A 12,584-nucleotide genomic window follows, 5' to 3' on the forward strand; every position below is an offset into this window, starting at 1 on the left:
AATCCCCATAATCATCAACAACAACCCACAGCCTCCTGCTCTGTAATCCCCATCATCATCAACAACAACCCACAGCCTCCTGCTCTGTAATCCCCATCATCATCATCAACAACCCACAGCCTCCCGCTCTGTAATCCCCATCATCATCATCAACCCACAGCCTCCCGCTCTGTAATCGCCATCATCAACAACAACCCACAGCCTCCCGCTCTGTAATCCCCATCATCATCATCAACAACCCACAGCCTCCCGCTCTGTAATCCCCATCATCATCATCAACAACCCACATCCTCCTGCTCTGTAATCCCCATCATCATCATCAACAACCCACAGCCTCCCGCTCTGTAATCCCCATCATCATCAACAACAACCCACAGCCTCCCGCTCTGTAATCCCCATCATCATCATCATCAACCCACAGCCTCCCGCTCTGTAATCCCCATCATCAACAACCCACAGCCTCCCGGTCTGTAATCCCCATCATCATCATCAACCCACAGCCTCCCGCTCTTTAATCCCCATCATCAACAACCCACAGCCTCCCGCTCTGTAATCCCCATCATCATCAACAACCCACAGCCTCCCGCTCTGTAATCCACATCATCATCAACCCACAGCCTCCCGCTCTGTAATCCCCATCATCAACATCAACAACCCACAGCCTCCCGCTCTGTAATCCACATCATCATCAACCCACAGCCTCCCGCTCTGTAATCCCCATCATCATCAACCCACAGCCTCCCGGTCTGTAATCCCCATCATCATCATCAACCCACAGCCTCCCGCTCTTTAATCCCCATCATCAACAACCCACAGCCTCCCGCTCTGTAATCCCCATCATCATCATCAACCCACAGCCTCCCGCTCTTTAATCCCCATCATCAACAACCCACAGCCTCCCGCTCTGTAATCCCCATCATCATCAACAACCCACAGCCTCCCGCTCTGTAATCCACATCATCATCAACCCACAGCCTCCCGCTCTGTATCCCCATCATCAACATCAACAACCCACAGCCTCCCGCTCTGTAATCCACATCATCATCAACCCACAGCCTCCCGCTCTGTAATCCACATCATCATCAACCCACAGCCTCCCGCTCTGTAATCCACATCATCATCAACAACCCACAGCCTCCCGCTCTGTAATCCCCATCATCATCAACCCACAGCCTCCCGCTCTGTAATCCCCATCATCATCAACAACCCACAGCCTCCCGCTCTGTAATCCACATCATCATCAACCCACAGCCTCCCGCTCTGTAATCCACATCATCATCATCAACAACCCACAGCCACCCGTTCTCTAATCCACATCATCATCAACCCACAGCCACCCGTTCTCTAATCCACATCATCAACAACCCACTGCCTCCCGCTCTGTAATCCACATCATCATCAACCCACAGCCTCCCGCTCTGTAATCCCCATCATCAACATCAACAACCCACTGCCTCCCGCTCTGTAATCCCCATCATCATCATCAACAACCCACAGCCACCCGTTCTCTAATCCACATCATCAACAACCCACAGCCACCCGTTCTCTAATCCACATCATCAACAACCCACAGCCTCCCGCTCTGTAATCCACATCATCATCAACCCACAGCCTCCCGCTCTGTAATCCCCATCATCAACATCAACAACCGACTGCCTCCCGCTCTGTAATCCCCATCATCATCATCATCAACCCACAGCCTCCCGCTCTGTAATCCCCATCATCACCAACAACAACCCACAGCCTCCCGCTCTGTAATCCCCATCATCATCATCAACAACCCACAGCCTCCCGCTCTGTAATCCCCATCATCCTCATCAACAACCCCCAGCCTCCCGCTCTGTAATCCACATCATCATCAACCCACAGCCTCCCGCTCTGTAATCCCCATCATCATCATCAACAACCCACAGCCTCCCGCTCTGTAATCCCCATCATCATCATCAACAACCCCCAGCCTCCCGCTCTGTAATCCACATCATCATCAACCCACAGCCTCCCGCTCTGTAATCCCCATCATCATCATCAACAACCCACAGCCTCCCGCTCTGTAATCCCCATCATCAACAACAACAACCCACAGCCTCCCGCTCTGTAATCTCCATCATCATCAACAACAACCCACAGCCTCCCGCTCTGTAATCCCCATCATCATCAACAACAACCCACAGCCTCCCGCTCTGTAAACCCCATCATCATCAACAACAACCCAAAGCCTCCCGCTCTGTAATCCCCATCATCATCAACAACAACCCACAGCCTCCCGCTCTGTAATCCCCATCATCATCAACAACAACCCACAGACTCCCGCTCTGTAATCCCCATCATCATCATCAACAACCCACAGCCTCCCGCTCTGTGATCCCCATCATCATCATCAACCCACAGCCTCCCGCTCTGTAATCCCCATCATCATCAACAACCCACAGCCTCACGCTCTGTTATCCCCATCATCATCAGCAACCCACAGCCTCCCGCTCTGTAATCCACATCATCATCAACAACCCACAGCCTCCCGCTCTGTAATGCCCATCATCTTCAACAACAACCCACAGCCTCCCGCTCTGTAATCCCCATCACCATCAACAACCCACAGCCTCCCGCTCTGTAATCCCCATCATCATCAACAACCCACAGCCTCCCGCTGTGTAATCCCCATCACCATCAACCCACAGCCTCCCGCTCTGTAATCCCAATCATCATCAACAACCCACAGCCTCCCGCTCTGTAATCCCCATCATCATCATCAACCCACAGCCTCCCGCTCTGTAATCCCCATCACCATCAACAACAACCCACACCCACCTGCTCTGTAATCCACATCATCATCATCACCAACCCACAGCCTCCCGCTCTGTAATCCCCATCACCATCAACAACCCACAGCCTCCCGCTCTGTAATCCCCATCATCAACAACAACCCACAGCCTCCCGCTCTGTAATCCCCATCATCAACAACAACCCACAGCCTCCCGCTCTGTAATCCCCATCATCAACAACAACCCACAGCCTCCCGCTCTGTAATACCCATCATCATCATCAACCCACAGCCTCCCGCTCTGTAATCCCCATCATCATCATCAACAACCCACAGCCTCCCGCTCTGTAATCCCCATCATCATAAACAATAACCCACAGCCTCCCGCTCTGTAATCCCCATAATCATCAACAACAACCCACAGCCTCCTGCTCTGTAATCCCCATCATCATCAACAACAACCCACAGCCTCCTGCTCTGTAATCCCCATCATCATCATCAACAACCCACAGCCTCCCGCTCTGTAATCCCCATCATCATCATCAACCCACAGCCTCCCGCTCTGTAATCCCCATCATCATCATCAACAACCCACAGCCTCCCGCTCTGTAATCCCCATCATCATCATCAACAACCCACAGCCTCCCGCTCTGTAATCCACATCATCATCAACCCACAGCCTCCCGCTCTGTAATCCCCATCATCATCAACCACAACCCACAGCCTCCCGCTCTGTAATCCCCATCATCATCATCAACAACCCACAGCCTCCCGCTCTGTAATCCCCATCATCAACAACAACAACCCACAGCCTCCCGCTCTGTTATCCCCATCATCATCAACAACAACCCACAGCCTCCCGCTCTGTAATCCCCATCATCATCAACAACAACCCACAGCCTCCCGCTCTGTAAACCCCATCATCATCAACAACAACCCAAAGCCTCCCGCTCTGTAATCCCCATCATCATCAACAACAACCCACAGCCTCCCGCTCTGTAATCCCCATCATCATCAACAACAACCCACAGCCTCCCGCTCTGTAATCCCCATCATCATCATCAACAACCCACAGCCTCCCGCTCTGTAATCCCCATCATCATCATCAACCCACAGCCTCCCGCTCTGTAATCCCCATCATCATCAACAACCCACAGCCTCACGCTCTGTTATCCCCATCATCATCAGCAACCCACAGCCTCCCGCTCTGTAATCCACATCATCATCAACAACCCACAGCCTCCCGCTCTGTAATGCCCATCATCTTCAACAACAACCCACAGCCTCCCGCTCTGTAATCCCCATCACCATCAACAACCCACAGCCTCCCGCTCTGTAATCCCCATCACCATCAACCCACAGCCTCCCGCTGTGTAATCCCCATCATCATCAACAACCCACAGCCTCCCGCTCTGTAATCCCCATCATCATCAACAACCCACAGCCTCCCGCTCTGTAATCCCCATCATCATCATCAACCCACAGCCTCCCGCTCTGTAATCCCCATCACCATCAACAACAACCCACACCCTCCTGCTCTGTAATCCAGATCATCATCATCACCAACCCACAGCCTCCCGCTCTGTAATCCCCATCACCATCAACAACCCACAGCCTCCCGCTCTGTAATCCCCATCATCAACAACAACCCACAGCCTCCCGCTCTGTAATCCCCATCACCATCAACAACCCACAGCCTCCCGCTCTGTAATCCCCATCATCAACAACAACCCACAGCCTCCCGCTCTGTAATCCCCATCATCATCATCAACCCACAGCCTCCCGCTCTGTAATCCCCATCATCATCATCAACAACCCACAGCCTCCCGCTCTGTAATCCCCATCATCATAAACAATAACCCACAGCCTCCCGCTCTGTAATCCCCATAATCATCAACAACAACCCACAGCCTCCTGCTCTGTAATCCCCATCATCATCAACAACAACCCACAGCCTCCTGCTCTGTAATCCCCATCATCATCATCAACAACCCACAGCCTCCCGCTCTGTAATCCCCATCATCATCATCAACCCACAGCCTCCCGCTCTGTAATCCCCATCATCAACAACAACCCACAGCCTCCTGCTCTGTAATCCCCATCATCATCATCAACAACCCACAGCCTCCCGCTCTGTAATCCCCATCATCATCATCAACAACCCACATCCTCCTGCTCTGTAATCCCCATCATCATCATCAACAACCCACAGCCTCCCGCTCTGTAATCCCCATCATCATCAACAACAACCCACAGCCTCCCGCTCTGTAATCCCCATCATCATCATCATCAACCCACAGCCTCCCGCTCTGTAATCCCCATCATCAACAACCCACAGCCTCCCGGTCTGTAATCCCCATCATCATCATCAACCCACAGCCTCCCGCTCTTTAATCCCCATCATCAACAACCCACAGCCTCCCGCTCTGTAATCCCCATTATCATCAACAACCCACAGCCTCCTGCTCTGTAATCCCCATCATCGACAACAACCCACAGCCACCCGCTCTGTAATCCACATCATCATCAACAACCCACAGCCTCCCGCTCTGTAATCCACATCATCATCAACCCACAGCCTCCCGCTCTGTAATCCTCAACATCATCAACAACCCACAGCCTCCCGCTCTGTAATCCCCATCATCATCAACAACCCACAGCCTCCCGCTCTGTAATCCACATCATCATCAACCCACAGCCTCCCGCTCTGTAATCCCCATCATCAACATCAACAACCCACAGCCTCCCGCTCTGTAATCCACATCATCATCAACCCACAGCCTCCCGCTCTGTAATCCACATCATCATCATCAACAACCCACAGCCACCCGTTCTCTAATCCACATCATCATCAACCCACAGCCACCCGTTCTCTAATCCACATCATCAACAACCCACTGCCTCCCGCCCTGTAATCCACATCATCATCAACCCACTGCCTCCCGCTCTGTAATCCCCATCATCAACATCAACAACCCACTGCCTCCCGCTCTGTAATCCCCATCATCATCATCAACAACCCACAGCCACCCGTTCTCTAATCCACATCATCAACAACCCACAGCCACCCGTTCTCTAATCCACATCATCAACAACCCACAGCCTCCCGCTCTGTAATCCACATCATCATCAACCCACAGCCTCCCGCTCTGTAATCCCCATCATCAACATCAACAATCCACTGCCTCCCGCTCTGTAATCCCCATCATCATCATCATCAACCCACAGCCTCCCGCTCTGTAATCCCCATCATCACCAACAACAACCCACAGCCTCCCGCTCTGTAATCCCCATCATCATCATCATCAACCCACAGCCTCCCGCTCTGTAATCCCCATCATCATCATCAACAACCCCCAGCCTCCCGCTCTGTAATCCACATCATCATCAACCCACAGCCTCCCGCTATGTAATCCCCATCATCATCAACAACAACCCACAGCCTCCCGCTCTGTAATCCCCATCATCATCATCAGCAACCCACAGCCTCCCGCTCTGTAATCCCCATCATCAACAACAACAACCCACAGCCTCCCGCTCTGTAATCCCCATCATCATCAACAACAACCCACAGCCTCCCGCTCTGTAATCCCCATCATCATCAACAACAACCCACAGCGTCCCGCTCTGTAAACCCCATCATCATCAACAACAACCCAAAGCCTCCCGCTCTGTAATCCCCATCATCATCAACAACAACCCACAGCCTCCCGCTCTGTAATCCCCATCATCATCAACAACAACCCACAGCCTCCCGCTCTGTAATCCCCATCATCATCATCAACAACCCACAGCCTCCCGCTCTGTAATCCCCATCATCATCATCAACCCACAGCCTCCCGCTCTGTAATCCCCATCATCATCAACAACCCACAGCCTCACGCTCTGTTATCCCCATCATCATCTGCAACCCACAGCCTCCCGCTCTGTAATCCACATCATCATCAACAACCAACAGCCTCCCGCTCTGTAATGCCCATCATCTTCAACAACAACCCACAGCCTCCCGCTCTGTAATCCCCATCACCATCAACAACCCACAGCCTCCCGCTCTGTAATCCCCATCACCATCAACCCACAGCCTCCCGCTCTGCAATCCCCATCATCATCAACAACCCACAGCCTCCCGCTCTGTAATCCCCATCATCATCATCAACCCACAGCCTCCCGCTCTGTAATCCCCATCACCATCAACAACAACCCACACCCTCCTGCTCTGTAATCCACATCATCATCATCACCAACCCACAGCCTCCCGCTCTGTAATCCCCATCACCATCAACAACCCACAGCCTCCCGCTCTGTAATCCCCATCATCAACAACAACCCACAGCCTCCCGCTCTGTAATCCCCATCACCATCAACAACCCACAGCCTCCCGCTCTGTAATCCCCATCATCAACAACAACCCACAGCCTCCCGCTCTGTAATCCCCATCATCATCATCAACCCACAGCCTCCCGCTCTGTAATCCCCATCATCATCATCAACAACCCACAGCCTCCCGCTCTGTAATCCCCATCATCATAAACAATAACCCACAGCCTCCCGCTCTGTAATCCCCATAATCATCAACAACAACCCACAGCCTCCTGCTCTGTAATCCCCATCATCATCATCAACAACCCACAGCCTCCCGCTCTGTAATCCCCATCATCATAAACAATAACCCACAGCCTCCCGCTCTGTAATCCCCATAATCATCAACAACAACCCACAGCCTCCTGCTCTGTAATCCCCATCATCATCAACAACAACCCACAGCCTCCTGCTCTGTAATCCCCATCATCATCATCAACAACCCACAGCCTCCCGCTCTGTAATCCCCATCATCAACAACAACCCACAGCCTCCCGCTCTGTAATCCCCATCATCAACAACAACCCACAGCCTCCTGCTCTGTAATCCCCATCATCATCATCAACAACCCACAGCCTCCCGCTCTGTAATCCCCATCATCATCATCAACAACCCACATCCTCCTGCTCTGTAATCCCCATCATCATCATCAACAACCCACAGCCTCCCGCTCTGTAATCCCCATCATCATCAACAACAACCCACAGCCTCCCGCTCTGTAATCCCCATCATCATCATCATCAACCCACAGCCTCCCGCTCTGTAATCCCCATCATCAACAACCCACAGCCTCCCGGTCTGTAATCCCCATCATCATCATCAACCCACAGCCTCCCGCTCTATAATCCCCATCATCAACAACCCACAGCCTCCCGCTCTGTAATCCCCATCATCATCAACAACCCACAGCCTCCTGCTCTGTAATCCCCATCATCGACAACAACCCACAGCCACCCGCTCTGTAATCCACATCATCATCAACAACCCACAGCCTCCCGCTCTGTAATCCACATCATCATCAACCCACAGCCTCCCGCTCTGTAATCCTCAACATCATCAACAACCCACAGCCTCCCGCTCTGTAATCCCCATCATCATCAACAACCCACAGCCTCCCGCTCTGTAATCCACATCAACATCAACCCACAGCCTCCCGCTCTGTAATCCCCATCATCATCAACAACCCACAGCCTCCCGCTCTGTAATCCACATCATCATCAACCCACAGCCTCCCGCTCTGTAATCCACATCATCATCAACCCACAGCCTCCCGCTCTGTAATCCACATCATCATCATCAACAACCCACAGCCACCCGCTCTGTAATCCACATCATCATCAACCCACAGCCTCCCGCTCTGTAATCCCCATCATCAACATCAACAACGCACTGCCTCCCGCTCTGTAATCCCCATTATCATCATCAACAACCCACTGCCTCCCGCTCTGTAATCCCCATCATCATCAACAACCCACAGCCTCCCGCTTTGTAATCCCCATCATCATCATCAACAACCCACAGCCACCCGCTCTGTAATCCACATCATCATCAACCCACAGCCTCCCGCTCTGTAATCCCCATCATCAACATCAAACCACAGCCTCCCGCTCTGTAATCCCCATCATCATCAACAACCCACAGCCTCCCGCTCTGTAATCCCCATCATCATCATCAACAACCCACAGCCACCCGCTCTGTAATCCACATCATCATCAACCCACAGCCTCCCGCTCTGTAATCCACATCATCATCAACCCACAGCCTCCCGCTCTGTAATCCCCATCATCAACATCAACAACCCACAGCCTCCCGCTCTGTAATCCACATCATCATCAACCCACAGCCTCCCGCTCTGTAATCCACATCATCATCAACCCACAGCCACCCGCTCTGTAATCCCCATCATCATCAACAACAACCCACAGCCTCCCGCTCTGTAATCCCCATCATCATCATCATCAACCCACAGCCTCCCGCTCTGTAATCCCCATCATCAACAACCCACAGCCTCCCGGTCTGTAATCCCCATCATCATCATCAACCCACAGCCTCCCGCTCTGTAATCCCCATCATCATCAACAACCCACAGCCTCACGCTCTGTTATCCCCATCATCATCAACAACCCACAGCCTCCCGCTCTGTAATCCCCATCATCATCAACAACCCACAGCCTTCCGCTCTGTAATGCCCATCATCTTCAACAACAACCCACAGCCTCCCGCTCTGTAATCCCCATCTCCATCAACAACCCACAGCCTCCCGCTGTGTAATCCCCATCATCATCAACAACCCACAGCCTCCCGCTCTGTAATCCCCATCATCATCAACAACCCACAGCCACCCGCTCTGTAATCCCCATCATCATCATCAACCCACAGCCTCCTGCTCTGTAATCCCCATCATCATCAACAACAACCCACAGCCTCCCGCTCTGTAATCCCCATCACCATCAACAACCCACAGCCTCCCGCTCTGTAATCCCCATCATCAACAACAACCCACAGCCTCCCGCTCTGTAATCCCCATCACCATCAACAACCCACAGCCTCCCGCTCTGTAATCCCCATCATCAACAACAACCCACAGCCTCCCGCTCTGTAATCCCCATCATCATCATCAACCCACAGCCTCCCGCTCTGTAATCCCCATCATCATCATCAACAACCCACAGCCTCCCGCTCTGTAATCCCCATCATCATAAACAATAACCCACAGCCTCCCGCTCTGTAATCCCCATAATCATCAACAACAACCCACAGCCTCCTGCTCTGTAATCCCCATCATCATCATCAACAACCCACAGCCTCCCGCTCTGTAATCCCCATCATCATAAACAATAACCCACAGCCTCCCGCTCTGTAATCCCCATAATCATCAACAACAACCCACAGCCTCCTGCTCTGTAATCCCCATCATCATCAACAACAACCCACAGCCTCCTGCTCTGTAATCCCCATCATCATCATCAACAACCCACAGCCTCCCGCTCTGTAATCCCCATCATCAACAACAACCCACAGCCTCCCGCTCTGTAATCCCCATCATCAACAACAACCCACAGCCTCCTGCTCTGTAATCCCCATCATCATCATCAACAACCCACAGCCTCCCGCTCTGTAATCCCCATCATCATCATCAACAACCCACATCCTCCTGCTCTGTAATCCCCATCATCATCATCAACAACCCACAGCCTCCCGCTCTGTAATCCCCATCATCATCAACAACAACCCACAGCCTCCCGCTCTGTAATCCCCATCATCATCATCATCAACCCACAGCCTCCCGCTCTGTAATCCCCATCATCAACAACCCACAGCCTCCCGGTCTGTAATCCCCATCATCATCATCAACCCACAGCCTCCCGCTCTATAATCCCCATCATCAACAACCCACAGCCTCCCGCTCTGTAATCCCCATCATCATCAACAACCCACAGCCTCCTGCTCTGTAATCCCCATCATCGACAACAACCCACAGCCACCCGCTCTGTAATCCACATCATCATCAACAACCCACAGCCTCCCGCTCTGTAATCCACATCATCATCAACCCACAGCCTCCCGCTCTGTAATCCTCAACATCATCAACAACCCACAGCCTCCCGCTCTGTAATCCCCATCATCATCAACAACCCACAGCCTCCCGCTCTGTAATCCACATCAACATCAACCCACAGCCTCCCGCTCTGTAATCCCCATCATCATCAACAACCCACAGCCTCCCGCTCTGTAATCCACATCATCATCAACCCACAGCCTCCCGCTCTGTAATCCACATCATCATCAACCCACAGCCTCCCGCTCTGTAATCCACATCATCATCATCAACAACCCACAGCCACCCGCTCTGTAATCCACATCATCATCAACCCACAGCCTCCCGCTCTGTAATCCCCATCATCAACATCAACAACCCACTGCCTCCCGCTCTGTAATCCCCATTATCATCATCAACAACCCACTGCCTCCCGCTCTGTAATCCCCATCATCATCAACAACCCACAGCCTCCCGCTTTGTAATCCCCATCATCATCATCAACAACCCACAGCCACCCGCTCTGTAATCCACATCATCATCAACCCACAGCCTCCCGCTCTGTAATCCCCATCATCAACATCAAACCACAGCCTCCCGCTCTGTAATCCCCATCATCATCAACAACCCACAGCCTCCCGCTCTGTAATCCCCATCATCATCATCATCAACCCACAGCCACCCGCTCTGTAATCCACATCATCATCAACCCACAGCCTCCCGCTCTGTAATCCACATCATCATCAACCCACAGCCTCCCGCTCTGTAATCCCCATCATCAACATCAACAACCCACAGCCTCCCGCTCTGTAATCCACATCATCATCAACCCACAGCCTCCCGCTCTGTAATCCACATCATCATCAACCCACAGCCACCCGTTCTCTAATCCACATCATCAACAACCGACAGCCACCCGCTCTGTAATCCACATCATCATCAACCCACACCCTCCTGCTCTGTAATCCCCATCATCAACATCAACAACCCACTGCCTCCCGCTCTGTAATCCCCATCATCATCATCAACAACCCACAGCCACCCGTTCTCTAATCCACATCATCAACAACCCACAGCCACCCGTTCTCTAATCCACATCATCAACAACCCACAGCCTCCCGCTCTGTAATCCACATCATCATCATCAACAACCCACAGCCACCCGCTCTGTAATCCACATCATCATCAACCCACAGCCTCCCGCTCTGTAATCCCCATCATCAACATCAACAACCCACTGCCTCCCGCTCTGTAATCCCCATTATCATCATCAACAACCCACTGCCTCCCGCTCTGTAATCCCCATCATCATCAACAACCCACAGCCTCCCGCTTTGTAATCCCCATCATCATCATCAACAACCCACAGCCACCCGCTCTGTAATCCACATCATCATCAACCCACAGCCTCCCGCTCTGTAATCCCCATCATCAACATCAAACCACAGCCTCCCGCTCTGTAATCCCCATCATCATCAACAACCCACAGCCTCCCGCTCTGTAATCCCCATCATCATCATCAACAACCCACAGCCACCCGCTCTGTAATCCACATCATCATCAACCCACAGCCTCCCGCTCTGTAATCCACATCATCATCAACCCACAGCCTCCCGCTCTGTAATCCCCATCATCAACATCAACAACCCACAGCCTCCCGCTCTGTAATCCACATCATCATCAACCCACAGCCTCCCGCTCTGTAATCCACATCATCATCAACCCACAGCCACCCGTTCTCTAATCCACATCATCAACAACCGACAGCCACCCGCTCTGTAATCCACATCATCATCAACCCACACCCTCCTGCTCTGTAATCCCCATCATCAACATCAACAACCCACTGCCTCCCGCTCTGTAATCCCCATCATCATCATCAACAACCCACAGCCACCCGTTCTCTAATCCACATCATCAACAACCCAC

This window comes from Chiloscyllium plagiosum, unplaced genomic scaffold, assembly GCF_037043375.1.
Source record: "Chiloscyllium plagiosum isolate Xiang-an unplaced genomic scaffold, Cpla_swu_hap1 HiC_scaffold_24, whole genome shotgun sequence".
Lineage (NCBI taxonomy): Eukaryota > Metazoa > Chordata > Chondrichthyes > Orectolobiformes > Hemiscylliidae > Chiloscyllium > Chiloscyllium plagiosum.